Source organism: Colossoma macropomum, unplaced genomic scaffold (assembly GCF_904425465.1).
Source record: "Colossoma macropomum unplaced genomic scaffold, Colossoma_macropomum, whole genome shotgun sequence".
In the NCBI taxonomy this organism is placed as follows: Eukaryota; Metazoa; Chordata; class Actinopteri; order Characiformes; family Serrasalmidae; genus Colossoma; species Colossoma macropomum.
In genome coordinates this window covers 40,186,955-40,212,509 of record NW_023494792.1, presented here as the reverse complement: position 1 = coordinate 40,212,509, position 25,555 = coordinate 40,186,955, and the positions used below count along the sequence as shown (strand labels likewise).

At 38.2% G+C, this 25,555-nt stretch overlaps 1 protein-coding gene across 3 annotated transcripts in view; it reads right to left on the bottom strand.

Annotated features, from left to right (window-relative positions):
• The window catches only part of syt1a (synaptotagmin Ia), a 228,141-nt gene that overhangs the window by 133,352 nt on the left and 69,234 nt on the right, over positions 1 to 25,555 (bottom strand). The window contains exon 1 of one of the 3 annotated variants that reach the window (XM_036577186.1): positions 6,843 to 7,079. The exons of 1 other annotated variant lie outside the window; for it this stretch is intronic. The gene's annotated coding sequence lies outside the window, so the exon portion shown is untranslated. Of the gene's footprint in view, positions 1 to 6,842; positions 7,080 to 25,555 lie in introns of those variants that run through there. One more of the 3 variants, XM_036577184.1, reaches the window with a different exon arrangement.

Here is a 25,555-nt window from a genome sequence, read left to right as displayed (position 1 = left end):
CAGGGCCTTCTAGACCTTCAGAGAAGCCCTGATGATGATTTATGATAACGATAAAAACAACAAGCCTGTAATCTTTAGATCATTTTTATGTAATATAATCATCAAGCACATATATGTATATATATATATATATATATATATATATATATATATATATATATATATATATATGTATATACTGAGATCTGCTGAGTTTAGCTACAACCCTAATCTAACACACCTGGTCTAGTTCATGAAGGTTCTTAGGGGCATCTGAACATTAGAGCCTACTAACTTAACCAAAATTCATCCTTAAAAACAACAAAAAATAAACTAGATTTCAAAGTAAAACAGTACAAAAAGCACCAACTCCATTAAACACACACACCAATCACAGCCTGTCTTTGCGCCGCTGTCCGCATGAGTGTGGTGCTGAATGTGTTCAGTAGAATGCTGGCAGTGTGTGAATGGAGTTCAGTTAGAGAGAACATGACTGACCTTACAGCGGGTCAGCACTAAACTGGACAATCACACAGCTAATTTCTGACAGCAGGCCAAAACCTCTGGATTATCTAAATCCTCAGAGTGTGTGTGTGTGTGTGTGTGTGTGTGTGTGTGTGTGTGTGAGTGTGTGTATGAGGAGATTAAGTGAAGCAGATTTTGGTGCTGAATCCCACATCACTGATCATGTGACTCTAATCTTTTCCCCCAGAGTGATACAGAGACAGCCAATCAAACTCACACTCATGCACACACACACACACACACACACACACACACACACACACAACCCACACACACACACACACACAACACACACGCACACACACATGCAGATTAACACTCTCACTAATGCGCACATTCATATGCAACTCATACAGATGTACATATGCACTCATGCTTCTATTTTGCATTCTTTTCTAATTAAGAAAATAAAAACAAACCTTTTTATTACAAATTATAGATTCAGCAACAATATGATCGAAAAAGATGAATCTTTTGAAGTTTAATTTCAGAATTGATCAGTATATTGTTCTGTCCTTCTTTTGCTTTAATGACAGTGTGACAGTCTCTGAAGAGAAGACCAAATTTTGGATACTGCCCACTCTTGCATGCATACACTCTTGCTGGTTCACCACACTTGTGAAATGTCACAGAGGTTTCTGCTCTAATCGTCTGGTTCATGCATCCAGGACCGTAGGCGGAAATTCGGCCGTGTGTGTGTGTTTGCGTTGATTACTCACAGCACTGCTGACCAACACTGCTCTCATGTCACTGCTAATAATTCTCTCTACCATTAACAGTCAAACAAAGAACAGCAATTTTTAATCCTCAACTCAGTTTATATCACAATACCTACATTTAGAGTGAGATATTCATTCAACCTAATGAGAAACTGTAGCTCACAACTCAGTTTATATCACAATACCTACATTTAGAGTGAGATATTCATTCAACCTAATGAGAAACTGTAGCTCACGACTCAGTTTATATCACAATACCTACATTTAGAGTGAGATATTCATTCAACCTAATGAGAAACTGTAGCTCACAACTCAGTTTATATCACAATACCTACATTTAGAGTGAGATATTCATTCAACCTAATGAGAAACTGTAGCTCACAGCTCAGTAATATTACATATACTAGTACCATACATGGTGCGATAACAACAAAACAATATTTTCGTTTATCTTTTCGTTATCTTATTTACTGCGTATTATTTACTAGGAGGTTTTTTTAATCAAAATAATTTAAATGTTCCTGGATCATTAAAACACTTATAGATCATGTGAGGTTGATCAGGGATGTAATAAATGTAAAATAAACCAATATAGCAGCAAATTTAGATCAGAATTTGAATCAGAACAAAAACACATCTTAACCTATTTAGCCAAACATTCTTCACATTCAAGGAATTTGTCTTATCATGTCATTTAGACTAAGTAGGCACACTATTAACAAATATACAATTGAAATACAACATATGATGAACACATTTTGAAGTAAAATACAGTATGGGTATAATAGAAAGGATATAAAGAAATATTGATTATGTACAGGCTCATTTTCAAAGCTCACTATCATGATAGGAATTAGCAAGCGATATATTGTGTCGCCCTACTTTCTTTCCAGAAGAGCAGACAACAGCAGGCCTTAACCAAACAAAAGCAGCATATCAATAGAGAGTCTGCCAGAGTCACTCATTAACAATTAATGACACCACAGCTGGACTACACACACACACACACACACACACACACACAACACAAAAACTGCCACACAAGAGCAAAAACAGAACAAAACAGTCCTCACATCGTAAAGTACTTCTTACAAAAGCTCCATGTTTGTTTTTTTTAAACTGAAGGAATAAAACCATTTCTTTTTAGTTCCTGAAGTTAAGATTAAAATTAGAAAAAAACAAATACATTACATGTAAGACTTAATTGGATATGTGACATATTATTACATATAAATACTTACACATATACAATGCTGTGCAAAAGTCAGAGACACTCTTCTTCATCTATTTAATTTCCTGTCAAAACAGCTGTTAACTGCATGTTATACATTTTTCAGTGTCAGAAAAATAGCAGAAAACATATTATTTTAACACAAAATCTATCACATCTAAATGTTTTCTTGTATTCATTGTGTCCACTCTGCCTTTATTACAGCTTCTGTTCTTTTCAGGGAGACTTGCTTTCAGTTTCTCAACAAAAAAAAAGGGATATTTTTCACACCTCCAAAGTTCAGTGTCAGAAGCTGGTTGCATTTTCTGCTTCTCACAATCCAAATAATCCCAAACACATTCAGTGATGTTGAGGTCTGGACTCTATTTGCAAATAATGTTCTTGTTGGTCTATTTTCTTTTCTCAGTAACAGCTTCTTAACAGCTGCACATCCTTTCAGACTCATAGTGTTGAGTTGTCTTCTCACAGTGGAAGGATGGACAGAAACACCTTTGGATTTTTTCAGCTTAACTTTCTCCTCTCTCTCAAAGGGGAAAGCTTTAAGTAGCTTTATCTGATGGGGACAGTTTTGGTGGTCTTCCAGATCAGTTTTGGAAACTCCTCTGTTTTCAATTATTTTCCTTTGACTTTTCCCTTCTTATGCAAGTCAATTATCTTGTACTTAATGGCTGTTTTGACTGGAAATCAAATAAATGGAGCTGTAATACATACATGACATACTATTATCATATATGGGTGCTTACATATCATCACTGTCCAAAAGAAAACATCTCTATATTGGTACAGGAGACGGCAAAAATGGTTTTTCTTTTACTTTTAATGTAAGTGAATGAGACTCTATTATTATTAAGAGATTCTATTTCAAGCAATATTGGAGCATTTCCATTGGTTCATTCATCATAAAATTTTCACATGAAGTAAAAGACAGCTGATTTTCTCATATTAAAGCTCATATTCTAATATTATGTCATATCTCATTTTCTTATATTCTCATATCATGTTATATTGCTGTATATTATACAGCAATAACACATAAAGGACATGTGTAATTTTACATCTTTACAAGGTACAAAAAGCAAAGAGTGAGTGTGAGTGTGCGTAATCTCACTCCGCCAAAATGAACTTGAAACATCCATCGCATTTTCTTTTATGTGAATATTCCAGCATAACAAAAGCTCAGAAGAGAGCAGCCAAGTCCTTGATTGTTCTCTCACAGTGCCACCTTGACCATGCTCGAAAGTGCAAATCCGTTTTTCAGGAACAGTGAGTAAAAAAAAAGGAGGAAGGAAGGAGTTCATTTGAAACCAGAGCAAATTCATTTCTATGTAAAGTGCGTAAGAAAAGGAAGGAGTGTTCGGGGCAGCTTTACGCCTTTATGAAGAACAATGGAGGCAAATACATGAGCTGTTTGAAGCTTTGCAATAAAATCTTTCCTTCCATCCTTTTATTCATGTTTCTAAATAAAGGAATGAATGAATGTTAAAGGAAACAGACTGATGTAACGTCCTAATCTGCCTAAGCGTGAACAGGACCTACTAGCATGATGATCAGCATGATGTCATTCACGTACTGTTGGTCACTTTCATTCATTTTTGGCAACGTTAGCACTCAACCTGCCTTCTGCGTTTTAGTGTGTCTTTTTAATGAAATACGGATAACTGAATTATGGAAAGTTCTGTTATGTTTTTGTCTAGACGGACTGGTAGTGCACAGAAGTGTTTAGAAATGCTATAACCTGTTAGCTAAAGTTGTGTTCAATCTACACACTTAAAAAGATGGTTCTTCAAGGGTTCTTTAGTAAAGAAAATGGTTCTACATAGAACCATGAACACTCAAAGAACCCTTTGCATGATTAGGGGTTTTTGCATGGCTCTTCGGATTGATGGAGATTCTGTTGTATGTAATGGAGAATCCTTTTCAACTTTTTGAAAAGGATTCTCCATCAATCTGCACATTCTCTATCAATCTGAAGAACCCTTTCATGATGTAAAGAACCCTTTATTCACGCAAAAGGTTCTTTGAGTGTTCATGGTTCTATAGAGAACCATTTTCTTTACCCCTTAAGATCTTTTTTTTAAGAGTGTATGAATGTTAAAGGAATAACTTGTCCAAACATGCTAATGCTAAGGTAACTAAAATCAAATGTAGCCATGAACATAATGTTGCTATAGTAAGCTAATCACTTTCATTAGCTAACTGTTGGTGCTATGCACAATGCTAATTTGTTGATATTCATTTTTATTAATAGCAACTTCAGTATTTTTAACTGAATTGTTCCTGTAATCACCAGTTAGCATATCATTTATGTAATGTTAATTTGTAGCTGTGTTTTCATTCGTAGTTGATGAATGAATGATGTCATTTACATTCATTATTAATTTCATTTAATGCTAATTTATAGCCATATGTTTTCATTCATAATCAACAATGTTATCATTTTGACTGAACTTTTCCTTTAATTACAATGAATGGAAGCTTTTATTCACCCATTATCAGGATATCATTTATGTAATGCTTTTATTCATAGCAATGTTCAAATGTATGACTGAACTGTTCCTTTAGAAACACTGTGGTCCATCCATGCAGGAGCAGATGGAGCAGTAAACCTGCTAAAAATACATCAGCTTCCTGCATACGCTGCAGGTGTGTAATGAGCCCTGTGGTCATATTATATTTAAACCTGCCAGACTCAATTCAGGCTTTCAGATGGCTGTTAGTCCTGTTTCAAGCTATGCTAATGTAATTTACTCCATGTTTATGGAAAACAGTACACTGTGAGAGAAGCCACATAAGCCTATTTACTTAACAACTTGACATGGTTTAAGGTTTAAAAGTGTGGATTGGACTTGCAACTAGTACCATGCTAATTGGTGGGTTATACACTTCCATTACTTGTTAGCTATATTAGCTTTGTAGCTCAGAACTAAAAAAGCAAGCTTTCAAAACCAAACAAGGACTAGCTGAACGACTACACAGGGGTCATGAGGAGAAACTGAGGGCATTAGATTTTTTTTGCCAACGTATCGCTTTAAAGTCACACACCCAAGCGTACACTAAGCCTGCTTTCAAGGAAAAAGAGAGAAATGTGGGCGGGGTGAGAAAAGAGAAGTGAGAGAGAGAGAGAAAGAAAGTGACTAAGAAGAGAGAGAGGAAGAGGAAAAACAAGTGGAGAGAGAGAGAGGAGAGAAAGAGAGGAGAGGCAGAGACAGAGTAGGGACAGAACGATGGAGATGGAGAAAGAGAGAGAGAAGAGAAAGAATGAGAGACAGAGAGTCAGAGACAGAGAGAGAGAGCGAACGACAGGAAATCCTTTATTCATGTGCAGAGATGAAGTCCCCTGAGTCTGAGCCAGAAATAGAGCGCTTCAGCGGGGAGAAAACGCCACTGAAGTTATTCAACCCCCTAAAGCACACACACACTCACACATACACACGGCTCTCTACTCCTCATTACTTCAAAGCTGTGCCTCACCGCCGCTGCGAATACACAACACGTCCTGAATTCAATCTTACTGCTATACACTTCACTCACGGTAGTCTACACACACACACACACGCTGCCTGGTGATTTTAGCTCAAATGCACTATCCAGTTTGTCTCACTTTATCATTTTATAGCACCATATAGCATCACATAAATATAGATATGTGTGTGCGTGTGTGTGTGTGAATCATACACTTTGCATACATTAGTATAATTTAGTATAAAAATCTAGTCCACTTGGTGTCCAGTTTTTTAATACTTATGTACCATACTCAGTGTGTTCTATAATACATACACACGCACACATACTGTATGCATATATTTATAGGGATGGGTAATATAATGACATGTATCGTTATTATGATTAAGATAATTACATCTATATATTTACTGGATATCATCCACACTTAAAGAACACTGATCAACTGCAGGAGAGCACAGTTAGTCCCTTTTAATTAAATCTAGAACAGCACAGTGTGGAACACTGACAGAAATCAAAAAGTGAACAAAAATCATACTCATAGTTTGTACTCATAGTTTTTTCTCATAGGGTATATAAGCTCGAATATATTTATACATACGTGCATATGTGTTTACTATCCAATACACTATACTATTTATAGCAAATTTACATAAATGCACTTTAAAGTCTTTCCAGTTTCTTTTTGCCATTATATAGCATAAATACATTGTCTAGTGTAGTGTGTCCAATATATTTGAAAGCATTACACACATTGCACGACTATATATATATATATATATATATATATATATATATATATATATATATATATACACATATATCAATCACACATATGGTACAGATATCACAAAGCACACGAACACACACTAGTCCCTCTTCTCGTTCTGATACAGTATGATACAGTAAAGGTTCTTTTCTCTTACCTGGCAGTGCGGTTCCTCTTCTGGCTTTAATTCAGACTGCAACCAAACACCACAGCTCTCACACTCGTTTATTTTCTCCAGCAGGAAAACGACACACACTCGTCTACATCCACACGATGCGCTGAATCCCTCAGTTCCTCCTTCTCCTCTATCGCTCTGTTTCTCTCTCTGAGCATCGCTCATACTCCTCTACCCGCCCACCTATCCCTGACCCCTCCCTCTCTCCCTCTCCCTCGCTCTCTCTCTCTGTCTCTCTCTCTTGCTTGCTCACTCTCCAGTTTTTCCCCACTCCCTCACGCTCTTGCTCTCTCACACACTGACTAATGCTCTCTGTCTTTCTCAAGCTCTCTCCATTACAGCCTCTTTTCTTTCTCTCTCAGTTCTATACAGTATAAGATTCGTTGATTAACAGATTTACACCTGTATTGTTAAAGCAACACATAAACAGACATAACAGTAAAGAAAATGTTAATGACACGACTTCTGCGTTCATTACTGTGCTAATTGCACTCAGATACAGTTTTCTTTGCCTTTCTTTTCTCTCATTTCCTTTTCTCTCGCTTCCTTTTCTCACTTTTCATCTTACATTCTCTTTCTCTTGCCATCTGTCTCCCTCCTCACTTCTTTTGCTGTCTCTCTCTTTCCATCGCTTTTTCTCTATCTCTCTTTTTCCATCTATATCTGCCTTTCCCTCATTCTTCCTCTTCTTTTCTCCCTTTCTTTGTCACTTTCCTGTCTTTCCTGTCTCTCATCTCTTTCACGCTTTCTCCTTCTGTCCCCATCCTTCACTTTTTGTCTCTCTTTCATTTTTCTTCCTCTCTGTCTCCCTCCATTTCTATCTCTGTCTCTCTTTTGTTGTCTCTCTCTGACACATGCTCTCTCTTTTAGACAGACTCTCGCGCTCGTTCTGTCTCTTTGCTCAGTAAACTCACGCCTACCCTGCTTTTGTCTTTGTACAGGCTGATGTAAACACTCGAGCACACACAAACACACACGCGCACACACACGCACACACAAACACACACACACACACACACACACACACACACACACTGTACCCACGTGTCTGCTTATGAGCCCCTCCCCCACAAAAACAGTATGATTCACATTTTTAGTAGTTTGTTTATCTTTCTGAGTTACTGTACCTGCTTCTCCTTTTCTCTGCTCTCTCTTTTCTGCCTCTCTTTTATTTTTCATCCCACCTCCCTTTTGCTCATCTGCTCTCTCTATCTCTCTCTCCTTCCTTTTTCTGTCTTTCTGCCTCTATTTCTCTTCTCTCTCTTTTACCTTCCTTAAATCTCCCATCTCCTCTTTTTCTTCTGTCTCTCTATCTCCCTCTCCTTTTACCTCTTAGTCACTTCCTTTTTTTACTGTCTCTTTTTCCTCTCTCTCTCTCCATTTTCTCCTTTTCCTCCCCCTTCTCTTTCTACCTCTATCATCCCCCTCTCTCTTTTCACCTCTCCCAACCCCCTTTTGCACACTTGCCCCTCCCACTCTCTTGTCCTCTCTCTCTCTCTCTCAGTCTCTCTCTCTCTCTCTCTCTCTCTCTCTCTCTCTCTCTCGATCACTCGCTTAGAAGCAGTAGGAGATTTTCTGGTCAAGGGCATTCCCGGGGTAAACGTATGCTAATGCTAATGCTAATGCTGCCTGAAGCAGCGGTCAGAACGCACAGAGACCAGAATAGCCACCACAACACTTAATACGCCTATATTCTATATTCACTTATTGTTTTTTATTTATTTATTTTTTTAATTATTATTTTAAACAGTGCAATAAAGGACTTTACAGTGAGCATGACTGTGTCTGACTGAGTGGAAATTATATTAGGGGTGTAATATCTGAACATGTGTTTTGAAATGTTAAAATAGATTGTTAGAATTATAATCTCTAATAACAATATTCAGTAGAGTATGTGGTCACGTTTTGGACAAAACGAAATTTATCAGGATGTATTCAAACAAACATCTAAACAAACATGTTTTGGCTTATTGTATTTATTTCAGTACAGTGTAAATAGGTCCTCATAGCAAAATATTTCACTAGAGAATTTAGAGGTTTCCACAGGCATGAAATTGAAACCCGACCATATACTGCAACTTTTAGACCTAGCTCAACCAGTCCCTGCAGGTACTGCTCAATTTAAAACGTGAACCCAATCTAAACCCATGATTTTGAAACCCGACCCGACCAGATGAATCTGTTACTACTAAATTTAAAATCTGAACTCAATCTGAATTCACAACTTTAAAACCTGACCTGACTGGACCAAACTGGTACTGCTAATTCTGAGTCCCAAACCCGATCCAAACTCACCAATTTGAAACTCAGTCTGACCAGACCAACTGGTACTGCTAAATTTAAAACCTCAACCCAATCTGAACCCACGACTTTGAAACCCAACCTAACCAGACCAAAGTGTACTGCTAAATTTAAAACCCAAACCCGATCCAAACTCACAACTTTGAAACTTGATTGGACCTGACCAAACTGGTACTGCTAAATTAGAAACATGAGCCTGATCTGACCAGCAATTTTGAGACCCAACCCGACCAGGCATGACTGGTACTGCTAACCTTGAAGCCCAAACCTGTCCCAAACTCATGACTCTGACACCCGACCTGCTAAATTTGAAACCTGAAAATGACCCAAACTCGCGATTTTGAAATCTTATTCAACCAGGCCTGAGTGGTACTGTTGAATTTGAAACTAGTGCCCAACCCAAAACTGCAACTTTGAGACCTGATCCCACCAGACAATAATGGTGCTGCTAAATCTGAAACTCAATCTGCACCTGTGACTTTGAGACCCAACCGTCCAGGCCTGACAGTTACTGTAGTGTATGTATCCACTGCGCCTCATGGTGCCATGTGGGGTGTATGTTGTGTGCTCCATTGCGTGTGAGCTTGGTGACCTGTGAAGGTTTAGGTTCTGGGTAGAGCGGCACAAGTCTCCCTGAAGTCCTCCTGAAATGTATACATTATGCTATATGTGGTAATAAATTGTTTAGTGGGCTCAAAAACAGTGGTGAGAAAGGAACTGAACTAAGAGGGGCCCAGTTCAGGAGGAGACGGGGGCTTGGAGGGTATAAAATTGTATGAAATATTCCCCTCAAGTCAGTTCTGCATTCTCTGCAGACTATGTTCTCCATCTCTTTATGAAAATAAAGGGATTAAAGCAGTAAAAGAAGCTTCTCTGTTTTATTTGGCTTAAATTTAAGTACATTGCCACCGCATTAATCCTAAATTTGAAACACAACACTGACCCAAACCCACTGTGGAATGGGAGCAACTCTGTGCTTGGTAAATGTGTTGCTGAAGAGACAATGTGTCAGTCCTCTTGCTATTGCACGCTCTACATTGCACATGATGAAATGCTTTTTATCTGTTGTAACAACCAGGTCATGATGTTTCCACAATGAAGACGTCCCTGACTCAGCTGGAATTTCAAACAGTTTCTTTTCAGTTTTTGTTGAAAATGTGTGAAAGTGTGTGAAATTTATACAAATCTACTGCATAAACAAATCACTCTTTCGAAAACAAACTAAGCCCGATCCAAGCCCAAAGCTGTAAATGAAAAATTGGCCCAAAACCAGTCCAAAACCTGATATTTTGCTTGGCTGGGTACCAGACATCTAAAAGAAGCACAAATTGTTGTGAGGTCAGAGATTTACACCCCTACTAACAGTCATGCAAGACCTGGTAGACCAACAGAAACTGTCACCATCAGTTAAACAGCACTTAGATGGTGAGAAGCAAAAATTGCAACCACCTTCTTAGACAGTCTATTTATTATTTATTGTCTACTTATTATATTTATGTTGATGGTGTGGAAAAATATCCCTGCAGGTTTCTTTGAAAAACTGAGAGCAAGTCTCTTGAAAAGAACAGAATCTGTAATTAAGGCAAAGAATGGACATATTAAACATGGAAAAAAATATGATTTATATTTTTTCACTAATGGCTGTTTTGACTGGAAAGCAAATAAGTGAAGGGTGGCCTCTGTCTTTTTCACAGTACTACATGTGGAGGGTTTCAATAAATTTTTAAAAATGTATATCTATTTTTAAAATCCAATTTGTTAGATTCTTAAATCTGTTTATCTCCAGCTTTAACATGCAGGCCGTTAGGCTTGGTATTGATTGGTAGATGTATGTATGTGTGTGTGTATGTGTGTGTGTGTGTGTGTGTGTGTGTGTGTGTGTGTGTGTGTACTTAGATCAGCCTTCAAGGTCATGACCTTCAGAGAGGAACGCGGGAGCAGAAGGAGGTTTTCTGCCCCTGTAGAACACACCCACCCACACACACACACAAAATGCATCTTATATTTGAGCGCTTAAGTCCACAGTATAAACCCTAAAACCCTGAGCTACTGAGCTTATCATCCTTCACTTGTGTTGGTGTGTGTGTATGTGTGTGTGTGTTAGTATGACAGCGTATACTAGAAAAGCCCTCAGCTAGTAGAGAAAGCAAATGTCACTGATTACATACAGCCATACACACAAACATACACACACTCTGCATGTGCCCTATTACAGCGTACAGACTACTTACTGTGTACTATTTTTTTTGTTTACATGAAGGTTACATAGTTAATCTGGTTTGTTCTGGACTTTTAGTTATTCATTTATTGTAATGTAATTTATTATTATGCTGCAGTCTGTCATCCAATTGCAGTAAGTTTATTTATTGTATTAACTGTATATTTTCTGAATTTACTATATTTACTGTGTATTCACCACATTTACTATGTATTCATTGTATTAACAGTGCATTTTCTGTATTTATGGTATTTACTGTGTATTTACTGCGTTCACTGTTTTAACAGTGTTTATTCACTATCTGTGTATTTGCCATATTTACTATTTATTTATTGTATTTATTGTCCATTTACATTTATTGTATATTTACTGTGTAATTACTGCAATTATTGTATATTTACTGCACATTTATTGTGCATTTACCATGTATTTACTGTATTTACTGTTGCTGTGTATTTTCTGTATTTACTGTTGCTGTGTATTTTCTGTATTGACTGTTGCTGTGTATTTGCTGTACTTACTGTATATTTATTGCATTTAATGTCTATTGTGCTCACTGTCTAATGATTGTCTTGTAATTCAGTGTATTGTACTGCACCATGTTGTTTGGTTGCACCATGTTTGCTTATAGATCATTTTACCGAACTAGCTTAAACCAACTTTTAACTGACTTAGATGTCAGACTAAAATTTGACTCTGTATTGAATTACACTTAATGTACTAAAACAAATGATTGAACATTCACTACAAAACCAATCTGTTGATTTTGAGTCATGCTCCCAAAAGTCACTACTGAAACATTTGGAAAAGTTTCATTAGTGACTGTTTCAGAAGTCACAGTTTTAGCTAATTTTAAGCATAACTCATAAGAACACAAGCCAGTACATGACAAAGCAAACACAGCTTTGCACAGCTTTACACACACAAAATCATAATATTTGTCATTAAAACACACTAATGTTTACTGTTTTGCAGAAAATGTTTGTTTCAATGGTGACAATTCTTAAAGGTTACACACTAATTTTTAGACTTTTACTTCAAAACAATGAGATCTAACTGCTCACCATGCGGCCATAAGGGACAGAGAGTCTCACTTCCTGCTCTAAAATGCAGGGGTGTGGCTAAAATAAGGCTCCGCCTATGGATGAAAACTCTGTGACTAGGTACTGACATGAAAACGTCCCAATAGAAAATATCCCATAGATTTTCCTTTTAAAATTGTATTTTTAAGTAATTAGTAACAGTATATGGTATAATATTATAATATTTACTTACAAACCTCCCTACCTTTTTTATTTGTCTATTATTTTGTCTTGTTGGACATCAGCACTCTAAAAACTTTGAACACCCTGCCCTACAGGATTTTATTTCATTTCATTTTGTATGGATTGGATGACAATAAAGCTCTTAAAAGAGTACTTCAGCTTTTTTTCTGTTTCTGTGTATATAAATGTGTTTTGAGTTTACTGATATCTGCTATAGCAAAAGTCCTCATTCCCAGCACTGTGGTGTTTTCTCTATGCACCCCTATGATTATGAAGTCCTCCACGTGCTGAATAATGAATGTTAGCACAGAAAAAGCACCATCGAACTATACAATTCAGTTGTTTGATACAACAGCACGAGACAATTGCCATTCTCCTCATATGACACACATTTGAAGTCGCTGTTGGGAAAAGCTGATTTATGCTCATACACACCGTGTGAGTAGTCAAAAACACTCCAAAGCAAGCTCCTTGTGTGTGTGTCTTTTGAGTGGAGATGGGGCCTGGTGGATGGGATGCAATAATCATTCAGGCAGCAAATCAGACCCAGCTCAAACAAAGAGCCAGGGCTTAATGATTACCCTTCACTAAGCCCTCTGCTCCAAACAAACAGGCTTCTGCCCTGAGCCCGGGCTGCGTCCCAATTCACACAGAACCTGCCTACATAGTAGGGATGAATGATACCTGCGAAATATTTTCGTATTTCAAAACGATATGCCTTGCAGTTTGTTAAAATGCACTAGTGAATCAATAATGTGACATGATAAGACTTTGTCATCTGTTACAGGACTCATTCGCTCATTTGCATATTGTGGCCTTCTCACAACGACTGACAAATGATTAACAAATGATTTATTGTGCAACAATGTTCTTTAGTGAAAGAAAAAACACAAATATCATATGAAAAAGTGATATTCGCACACTTAAAAATAAAGTATCTTAACTATTCTAGGCTATGGCAGTTCTAGAAAAAAAACTTTAAATGGTACAGAAATCTTCACATCATGTAGAGGTTCTTTAAACTTAAAAGTTCTTTACACTTACATTTCTCATTTACAAAAATGGTTCTTTAAAGAACTGTTCACTAATGGACTCTTCAGGGAACCAAAAGTGCCTCTAGCAACTGATTCTTTGAATCAGTTGCTAGAGGAACAACTTTTGATGCCTTAAAACCTTTATGTTATTTAAAGGTTAAAAAGCTTCTCTACATTAGCACATTTCAAAAAATGGTACTTTAAAAAAAAAAACATCTATTAAAAGGTTACTTTGAGAAACAAAAATCGTTCTTCTATGCCAAAAGAAGTTCTTCGAAGTGATTCCAAAAAAGAACCATTTTTAGTTTCTTGAATAGGCTTTATGTAGAGGTTGCTTAAGAAGGTCTTTTAAATATTTCTCTACAATTAATTGACAGATTCTTTAGGGAAAAGTGGTTCTTCTATGCCACAATAAGGGTTATTTGGAGTGAAGCCAAAGCTGAGCCACTTTGATTACCTAATAAAGCATGTAAACATTCATTACAGTTTAAAAAGGTTCTTCACACTCCGAGATCTGTTTTACAAAAATGGTTATTTTTGTAACCATCTAGTGAAAGGTTCTTTAGGAAACCAAAAGTAGTTCTTGTCTTAAAAAGAGATGCCATAATGGGCACATTGTAGTGCCCTAAAAAAGAGATTTGTAGGTGTGAAGAACCTTTTAAAGGTTTAAATAACCTTACATAAAGCAAAGATTCTTTATCAACACAAGGGTTCTTTCTAGAGCATTTACATTATGTGGAGGTTCTTTTCATTTTTTAAAAGATTCTCACATTCACACATCTCAAAAGAACCATTAATTGAAAGGTCAATCAAGTAAAGGTTCTTCATACTTTAAAAAGATCCTTCACACTTGTATGTCTCAATTACAAAAACAGTTCTCTAAAGACCTCACCACTGAAAGGTTCTTCAGGGAACCAAAATTGTTTTTTGTATGCCAAAAGGATTGTTTGTAACAATGCCAGAGAATAAGCCCTATGTGGACATTCATTCAACTTTAAAAAGGTTCTTCACACTCGCATCTCATTTACAAATATAGCTATTTAAAGAACCATCCACTGAAAGGATCTTCAGGGAACCAAATGTGATCCTCCTATGGTATTGCTCCAAAGAACCATTTGTGGAACCTTCATTCTTAAAGGTCCACTGTTTGGCTTTTGTCTTGTATAGTTCAGATGTAGACTTTGTCGTCTCACCTTCAGTGATATGGATGTAGTGTGCCTGTAGAGATTTGGGACGCAGCTCGAGTGAGCGGCACGTATCAAGCGTGAGAGTGAAGGTGTGTTCAAGTGTGTATTCTTGATGGAAAGGGCGGAGAAATTTCAGGATTTTGACCGTTTCTGCTCCGCTGAACATCAAGGCTGGCTTTAACGAGCAGTCAACAGAGAAACAACACAACACCCTCGTTCCACAAAGGGCTTATTCTCTGTCTCTAAGGCAACACACACTCGCAAACGCACATACATCTACGCGCACACACATTTTTCTCTTAGGGTGGTAAAGTAAAGGCTGTCTGTCTAGAAAATGGCACACTACAGAACTGGAGATACAATTGTGCGCTGCTGGCCGTCCGCACCGTTTTTTTTTTTGGCATCACGATAATGCATCTTTACAGAGCTGAAATAATAGGCCACAATTTAAAAAGCTCTCAGCCCACGGTGGCTATTTTAGCGCTATTTACCCGAAACAGGTAGTAGTGTGGCTGATGATTACAGTGGAGCACACACAGTGAGGTGCATTGCCATGCATTTTAGCCTTTGGAGGAATTACTTTTCACCTGCTGCTTGGAAATGGCCAAAGAAGATGATTCTTATTATGTTCTTTAATTTTCCAGTATTTACCCTGCTGAAAAACCCATAGAAACCATAAGTGTTTCTGTCGGTTTATGATGGTTTTGTAATGTGTTATGTCTTTTTTAATGGGTTGATATCAATGCAAAGGATCCTAATGGTTTACCAGGTTACCAATGGCTAATTCTAAATGCATCTGATGGTTTCCTAACGGGATCCAAACATTTTCTACAGGAAGCTAGTGGCTGAAAGTGATATTGTAAGCCAACTCCCATTAGAAAGCAAAACCATTAGGTTTTAATCCTGATGGTTTCTAATGATCTTTTTCAGCAGGGTAGTGTATGATCTCAGGTTAGAACATGCTAAAGCTTAACGCAGGTTAGCAAGCTCTATAATAGTTAAGATAGCATCCAATCTCAGGTGAATTAGCACTCTAACAGTTAAGGAAGCATCTAACAACATGCTAGAACGCTCTCTGATAATTAGGCTAACATCTAATCTTAAGTTGGTTAGTACTCTGATATTTAAGATAGCATCTGGTTATTTAGCTCAGTAATAAATAAACTAGCGTCCAATCTTAGGTTAGTTCACTCTCTGAAAGTTAAGACAGCATCTTATCTCAAGCCAGATAGTTCTCTAATAGCTTAACATTTCATCTCAAGGTTTGAAAGCTCTCACAGTTAACCAAGCATCTACTATATGGTTAATTAACTCACTGACAGAGAAACTGGCATCTAATTTCTGACAGTAGCATCTGGTCTCGAAGTAGAGAGCTCTCTGATTAATATGTTGCCATTCAGTATTAGGTTAGATAGCTCTATGATTATTAGGCTAACATCTAATTTCAGGTTGTTAGCTATTTGAAAGTCAAACCAGTGATAAGCTCACTATAACCACTTTGTCTAACCATAAAGTTAGCTTGACTATGCTGGTATTTAAAATCAGTCCAGATCTCTCATTACTGAGTTCCAGGTATTTAGCTAGACGTCTCTTCATAGAAAACCACACATTTGTCTAACCATACATTTTTCATTGTTTGATAGTTAGCCTGTTGTTCTGACTTTTTACGTTTGACAGTTCTTTGATAATTTGGTAATCAGTTAGTTCTATAGTAAAGCTTAATGCAAGTTTAGTTACCTGTTCAACAGTTGATATAGCATCTAATCTCAGGTTAGACAGCTCTCTGGCAGCTAGGCTAGCATCTAATCACAGGTTAGACAGCTCTCTGATAGCTAGGCTAGCATCTAATCTCAGGTTAGACAGCTCTCTGGCAGCTAGGCTAGCATCTAATCCCAGGTTAGACAGCTCTCTGGTAGCTAGGTTAGCATCTATTCTTAGGTTAGACAGCTCTCTGGTAGCTAGGCTAGCATCTAATCACAGGTTAGACAGCTCTCTGGTAGCTAGGCTAGCATCTAATCACAGGATAGACAGTTCTCTGGTAGCTAGGCTAGCATCTAATCACAGGATAGACAGTTCTCTGGTAGCTAGGCTAGCATCTAATCCCAGGTTAGACAGCTCTCTGATAGCTAGGCTAGCATCTAATCTCAGGCTTGACAGTTCTCTGATAGATATATTGGCATATAACATTAGGTTAGTTAGGTTTTAGTAGTACTGCTAATATCCAGTCTTAGGTTGGTTAACTCAGTTGAACTATCATCTAATATCAGGTTGTTTAGCTCTCTGACAAATAAAAAAAGATGTTTTTTTTTAAATAAAATACTTTGATGTAGTATGCAAGCATTATTAAAGCTCCCCATTACTAACAGTCCTTCTATAGAAACTAAGCTAAAAAAACAGACTGTTTAGACCTCTGAATTATAGAATTATGGTTGTGACGTCACAACCCTGAACACATTTACATGTGACCACTCCTTCAGCCAATCTAGCAGTTAATGAGTCAAACTATGTCAGTGTTTTCTGAATGTTCTGCAGATGTAGACTGGTACAGCTAAGCTTCTTCTGTGCTTCTGGCTAAGAGGAGTTAACATGTGGTATCCTTCAGTAATGCTGTAGTTTCTAACATAACATGAAGTTTGCCCACTTCTGTATTGTACCAGTTTTTACTGTATGAGTATAATCACAAGAGTGTCTTGAGCAAAAATCTTTTTGGACATTTTAAACCTTTTCCTGATAGAGTCACTAGGATTTGTTCTGGAAGCTTTGCGGGAGGACCGTGTGCATGCCCGCTCAATTTTAGTACAATTGCCAAAGCGGGGCAGGGTGCTCATTTTTTTGAAGATGGTTCCAGCAGAAGGGCACTTAATCCGATATTCTTAGATGCACTGCTGGCGGAGGAGGGTCTGGTCAGCCTCAGGAAAATAAATTAAGAACAGTGCTCTCAGCTGCTACAGTAATGAAGTAAAAGAAAAGAGCGGAGCACACGTACTCCACATATCCACAGGGAGCTCTAACTCAGGGACTTTTCATATATTAGACAGAGAAACACTCAGAGCCAGATGTACTGAACCTTTTACAACAGGTTTCAGGTGCAAAATTTGTCCCAAAAAAAAAAAAAACCATACATACAAACAAGGGTGCAAAAAACTACCTCTACAGGGGTGTGCAAGACCCAACTTAGCACTGTTCAAATTTAGCAGTGGTGCCACTATGGCTGACATAGTAGGCTATTCAAGATAAGGCAATCCCACTGTTCAACGGCTGAGAGTTCCATCATTTCAATTTGAAAAATGTGGCAAATGGAACAGTCATTTCTGTTGATGAATGCATTTATAAATGTCATTTCTTTTCTTCTGTCTTTATGGTTTTGATAGACTGTCATATTTATTAACAGCTTTAACATACTCGTAGTTTTAGATTGCTAGAAGTCGTTCCTATGGTTAAATTTAGGCAGTTTGCTTATCTAACATGACCTGACAGACTACGATTGTAACACATTTACGTGAAGCTAACGTTAGATAGCTTAACAAGTGGAATAGCTTATGTGTAGATAGCTATTTCCTTTTCCATTTGTTTGCTGTGACCTGTGTATGTCACTGGAATCCCCCTTGCATTAAAAAAAGGAACTTGCTCCTCCATTATGGACAGTAATACCCAGAAAATACTGGTTGTTAGCTGTTTAGTGGCATTTTTGTTTGTAAATTGTTTCAATTTTATTCTAGACTTTGATTTGGTTCTATACTATGAGTAGCTACTGCTAGTTTAGATCATTTTCTGTCCTCAAGGTGTAAAGAGATGAAGAGAGGTCATTGCTCTGGAGCAAACTTTGCACAGAATGGCTGGAATCAACTTACTTTTCCAGTGTGTGAGGGAAATACATGGTGGGAACCAACGCTACAGACTGACGTTGTCCCAGGTAAATTAGAGGATCATGTAAAAGTTATGAAATGTAATGATTTCTAAATAGACACAACAAATGCTTATTCTGCCTGCCTCCAAAGTTCAGTCTTAGAAGTTGTTTGCATTTTATACTTTTCCTGATCCAATTGACCCCAATTACAAATTTAGACTCATCAATCCATAAACCCTTATTTTACATCTCAGATGTCCAGTTTTCCAGCACATGTGATCTTGTACCAAGAATACACATCTGGGCACAGCCATGAGAAACTTGCGCTAAATGTGCATGGGAATGTAGACTTATTGGGGTGGAAACAAACTGTCGAGTGAAATTTCTAGACCAGTCCTACAGCTTGTGAAGGCGGAGCTCAAAGCAGAGGGCGCTGGTGTGCTCGTGACTATTGCAGATGGACAACAAGTCTGTCATTAGCCCCATGATTGTAATGTAAGTTATCACAGCTGAAAACACATTACATTACATGTTACATGTGGTAAAATGAAACATGACCTTTTGAAATGTAAAAAAGTTCTGTTAAACAAGACTATGCGTCAGATTTAGAAGATATCAATGGACAAGTACTAAAAGTTGATGCTGGGTTGAAAGCAGCTGTATGCAGCCTCTGTGGTTCACAATGATACTGATGATACTGCCAGAATAAAAGTGATGCAGAAAGAACTGGCAGCTATCTTCCCAAAAAAAGGAACACTCAGATTTGTTTTTGAGCTGAATAACGCGCCACCCGTCACAGCCAATAAAAAGCATGCAAAAAGGACAACAGTTATACACTGTAAACTGTAAAATCTGCTGTAAACCTGAGCAACTTTGTCCACAGCTACTCAAACAAGCCATCTCTCTAAATTGCCTGAAGCTATTTTCTTGTCCATTTCTTTGCTGTGACCAGTGTATGCCACTGGAATCCCCTTTGCATTTAAAAAAGGAACTTGCTCCTCCATTACAGATAGTAATGGACATATAACCAAGTCCTGGCCAGACTTGGTAAATTAAACTTTTACCACATCCTGTTGGCAAACAAGCATTCAATTCAAGAACAATATTCTTCAGACAAAATGTTTGATGTGGTTTTATTGAATGGATTGTGTTTAAGCACACCTCTGGCAACACTAAATTAAAAGACATTTCTGAAGGGCATTTTCTTCTTAATTTTGAAGAATGAATGTGAGCTAATGACAGCATTTCTCACTAGCTAGCTTGCTTTGCTTGTGTTATTGACTGTATGCCATACTTTAGAAGAGCACATACTAGAGGGATTTGGGGGTGGGTTTTAGAGGGGAGTACCGGCACTGAAAGTTTAACAAGTTGTCTCGTACCGTACACTGGTTACGAGATCATGTCTGGCCCCATCTTCTTGACAGCTACACATTTTTCAGACTCATAGTGTTGAGTTGTCTGCTCCCAGTGGAAGGATCGACAGAAACACCTTTTACCAACATTCTGCAAAGTGTTCATCCTCACTACTGTAGAACACATCTGCAGGTAGATTTTTAGCCTGTCATGAGTGCAAATATACCTGGCCCAAAGAAAGAGAGAGACATAGGAAGAAAGAAGGAGAAGAAAAGAGACACGATGTTGATCAAAGCGAGGCTTCAGAAGAAGAGGAAGCTCTCAGGAAGAAAACAAAAAGGTCAAGAGCTCTTTAGTATGAGTGAAAGAGCTGAACAGTGAGAGTGATTAGAGATCAGTCGTCTTTACCCAAGCGCAACTGACCTCACGTCTGACTTTCCAAAGTAAACCTCTGGAGGGCGTGCGTCGTTTTGCAGGCCGAGACATGCCCTAATAAGAAACTCCAGCACTAAACTGTTTTCAATAAGTGAAAAATGAATTTGCAGCAAAATTTGCAACAAAAAATGTTCCAAAGCCATCAGTTTTTCCTTTAAATATATAAAAGGATGAGAGAGAGAAAAGAGAAGGTGAGAGAGAGAGAGAGGAATAAAAAGAAAAAGAAAGACAGTGAAGGGAGAGACAGGGAAAATAAGAAGCTGAACAAGAGACAGAGGGGAGAGACAGACAGACAGACAGACAGACAGACAGTTAGATAGATAGATAGATAGATAGATAGATAGATAGATAGATAGATAGATAGATAGATAGATTGAGGGGAATAAAAAGAGAGAAAACAGTGGGGAGTGAGACAGGGAAGATGGACAAGAGACAGAGGGGAAGAGAGAGAGAGAGAGAGAGAGAGAGAGAGAGAGAGAGAGAGGCTTTGAATGTGTTAAAAACTTCCCCTAATTACGGCTGATGGTTTAATTACACATCCTGTTCGCCAGCAGCACAAAACCTGCCAAAACCCACAGAAACAGCTTCATCTGAAAAAACTTTCTCTCTCTCTCTCTCTCTCTCTCTCTCTCTCTCTCTCTCGCTCTCGCTCCCTCTTTCAGGAGGCTGGCACACACTCCAGTGCAGGTGCTCCTTTCACACTTCTCTGTGATAAATCCCCCTCTCCACTTGTTTCTCCTCTCAGCGCCTCCTTCTCTCCTGCTGGATCTGATGCCACTCTGCAGATGTTGTGTTGAAATGAAGAGATCCAAACGGCATTAGGAGCTATGAAAATGCATTAAACTTGCCAAAATTAATGCCCTAGTTTTTCCAAAAAAATAATTTACACAACATCCATCAACCCCCCAGTCCCCCACCAAAACAGTCGATCAGCCAAGACATGTTTGGTTTCTGAAGTTTGCTTATTTAGTTTTAGCTACAAGGCTAACAAGGAATGGAAGATTATTAGCATGCTAATTAGCTTAGCACATTTGCCTCAAACCATGTTGAGTTGTTAAGTAATCTCAAATAGACTTGCTTATGTGGTTTCTGACACTGTATGACACACAACACGACTAAGAATGGCTTCAGGATGGCTGCCACTGTGCTTATGTACTTTGACTATTTGATTTTTAGCTAAATCGGTTTAGAATTCAACACGAATTCTCTGATAGCCTGTCCAAAACAGCCAAGTATCACCACGGAGGCCTTCCTGTCCCCAGCTCCTCTCTGTGTGATACACCCTGATCTTCCGCTCGACTGGATCGGACTCAGCGGTCTAAATTTAGCCGCTGTGTGCGGCGCTGTTAGCCGTGCGGGTGTGTCGGAGTGGAGGAGGGTGAGTGTGGCAGTGTGAGTGACACTGTGAGAGCCACTCGAGTATTAATGAAGGTCTACGTGAGCATGTGGGCTCAGGATACTAAATTTGACATCAAGCAGTTAGCGCAGCAGGGAGATTCATAAAGCCGCAAAAGAATCTGAACCAGGCAGAACAGGGAAAGGAAACGTTTTTCACTCTTGAGTGGCAACAGAGTAGAGTCAACCTGAAACCTTTCTCACCTTTTTATTTCATGTCTTTGGTCATGATCATGGATTCATTATATTATAACATCTAAAAGAATTCTTGTTTTACCATAATTTTCCATCAAAATATAATGACTTTTAGTCTGCCTCTAAAACATGATTTTTGATTATGTCACCATGAACCAATTTGAAACATATTCACTAAGGGTATAATGATATGCAAATTCAATAATACAGAAAATAAGTGTTGCCATTATTGGATAATGACACAATATATATTTATATATAATATACAGAATTAGAAAAGAAATGCTAACTTCTACATTTATTTATTTATTTTTCCCCAAAAAGATATCAGTGCTTGTTATTTTATCAGAAGACAATAAAAAACAGAAAAAAAAATACAATCTATAAACAATATACAATATGTATATCTTGTTAGTGTTTGTTTGGCAAATATGTGTTATTATCAGGTTTGGGATGTAACAAAATACAAGTATTGGTAAATGTATTCAGAATACAGAGATTAAGTATTTGTATACAGTCCAAGTAAATTTTGTAAAGACAGTATTCAGAATCAGTGTACGGCATGTAGCAAACATGTTCGCCAGACAAATTCTAAAGAGGACCTCAATCAACAGCAGCTTTACACTGGAGTTACTGCTAAAGCCTGAGTAGACAGATAAATCAATGTGACGAGTAATTTGTCTTAGCAGTACTAAACTCTTTTGAGAGATGATCAAACTGATAATCTCCACAGTAGTGGACGTGTTTGCAAGTGATGTGCTTAGCATCAGTGTTCTACTGAACTCCTGCTCGATTGTGGGAGCAGCAGTGGACTAAAACAGGCAGTGAGAGAAAAAAAAAAGTTGAAAATTTTTGGGATTTCATTTAAATGAGAAGTAAATTTTTTCATAATGCGTATTAAAAGAATAATTACATTAATAAAACTGCCAAACAGTAACAGCGAGGAACAGTGTAAATTAAGTAAAACAATACATTTTTTCCCTGTGTGCTTTACCAAGATAAATTGTGAATGTATTATGATTACGTTACTTTTTTAATGTATTGTAATAGAATACGTTACTGAATACATCTAAGACAGTGTATTCAGGCATCACTACTTTGTCAAAGTATTCTGTCCAACCCTGGTTCCTATGGCTTAAAAGTAAGCAACAAATTGTGGACTATGGTTCTGGACTATTTGTGGACTATAATGCTACATCTCAAAATTAAATGAACTGAGCATCACAAGTTAATTTCCATTTGGATCTTTGTATATAAAGTGTGGCTCTGACCTTCTGGTAGAGGTGCCAATCGAAAGCTATAAACCTCCTTGTGGAGCAAGTTTATAGTTTGACTGTTCAGAATCGGCACATAGCAGCTGCTTGAATTCAACGTGGAAAAGTAGCTGCTGCAATTCGTGTTTTCCCTTCACCCCAATAACTGAGACATGTGAGTGATGTCATAGCATATATGAGGTATTAGTGTGGGATTTGTGTTCCTGAACAGGAGATAAATGCAAGGATAACTTTGCATCTTCCAGATAAAGTTTGCTCTTTTCATTCGCCATTTCCAACAGCTTGGCTAATCAACCATACAACGTAGACAAAGCTGAAGCTTATTACCAACTTGAGCCCAGAGCTTCTTATTTTAATTTTTCTCTGGCATCAGCGTGTAACTCCTGCACCATTTAAGGTGGAATGGAAAATTTGAATAAGAAGCTGATGAATAATAACCAAACGTTAGCTTCTTCTGAGGTAGGCTAACCAAACCAGTTTTTTCCAGTTCTGAGAGCTGCGCAGTGAAGTTCATTTTGCACTGATGATCACTTTTAGGAATATCACTGATTGTGTTAAAAGGAACTACAATTATTACGCATTTTGGAGCATGAAATCTAACATTATTTCATTAAAAGTGTGTATTGTCTCACAAATTCTGTTTTGAAAAAAAAATTCTATTAAGGTCTGCACTTTGACTTGGAAATTCCGAAACCCATTATTTCTTCTGCTTCAAGCATTCTTTGGTAGACTGACTGGTGTTTTTAGAATCGTTGTCTTGCTGCAAGACCCACCTTCTGTTAAACTTCAGTTCATAGACAGATGCCCTGATATTTTCCTGTTGAATCTCCAGAATCATTAGCTACATTGATCATGGCAAGCAGTCCTGATCTAATGAGAGCAAAATAGCACCAAACTGTCATACTGCCACCACCATGTTTCAAAGTTGGGATGAATTTCTTTTACTGGAATGCAATGTTCAGTTTTAACAGATAGTAATGTTTCTCATTTAAGCCATAAAGTCCTATTAGTTGCCTTAATAACCCAAATAACATTTGACTTTCAGCAGTCTTCTGGCTCATCCAGGTGGTCTTTAGGAAACTTTGAATAGGCAGCAATGTTCGTCTTGGAAAGATAAGGCTTCATCCCTGCTATTAAGCTGTTCTTGTTCAGTGTTTGCCTGATGGTGGTCAGTGCAAGACACCCCTGCATTTCTTTATGCGATCATAGGGTACTTTGTGATCTCCCAGAATATTATATGCCTTGCATTTGTACACTATCTGCCTCACATTGGATTGCTGAAGTCCAAACTCTTCAGAAATTGCTGTCTGATGAGCATCAATGGCTCTTTTTCCAAGATCCTCAGAAATCTCCATTGACCAAGGCATGGTGTGTCCTTACAAATGTGTGTGGTGAAGACTATACTTTGATAGGGTTTGGGTTAGGGTTAGGTGATGTGTTTTATACACTGACATGTCAAGTCATGGGACAGGAACTAGTATCATGTAGGACCCCCTGTAGCCCAGTGAAGTGTAGCAACTCGACGTGGCTGAACCATTGATCAGAAATCTCCAGAATGCTTCTCAAAACAATTCTGGACAACTTGGCCCCATGGCATGGTGCATTATCCTGCAGGAATGTCCCATCATTCAGAGGGTACATGAAGTCCATGAGGGGCTGTAAATGGTCACCAAGCAGTAAAACATAGCGGTCACTGGTCAATGACCTTTTTAGGCATACCAGTGGACCCAACCCATGCCATGAGAACATACCCCACACCAGTATGGAGCCACCACCAGCCTGCACAGTACCTTGTTGACAACTGGGGTCTATAGCTTCATGGGGTCTGCGCCACACATGAACCCTACCAACAGCCAAAAACAATAAGTACTACGAGTCATCGGACCATGCCACATGTTGCCAGTCCTCTAGGGTCCAGTTAGCAACCTAACAAGCCCAGGTGAGGCACTGTGTCCGGTGTCATGGTGTTAACAGAGGCACTCTGGTGGGTCCTCCGCTCTCATATCCCATGGAAGCTAAAGAAAGCTGCACTGAGCTGTGGGATATGTGTGTGGGGCCTCCTGATTTCTGCCAGAGTCGCTTGTCTGTTTGCATGGACAATTCTAGCCAGGCACCGCTGGTCACGATCATTAAGCACCCATAGGCGGCCACTACGCTGTCCACTGTGGGTGGTAATGCCTTTTATGATGTC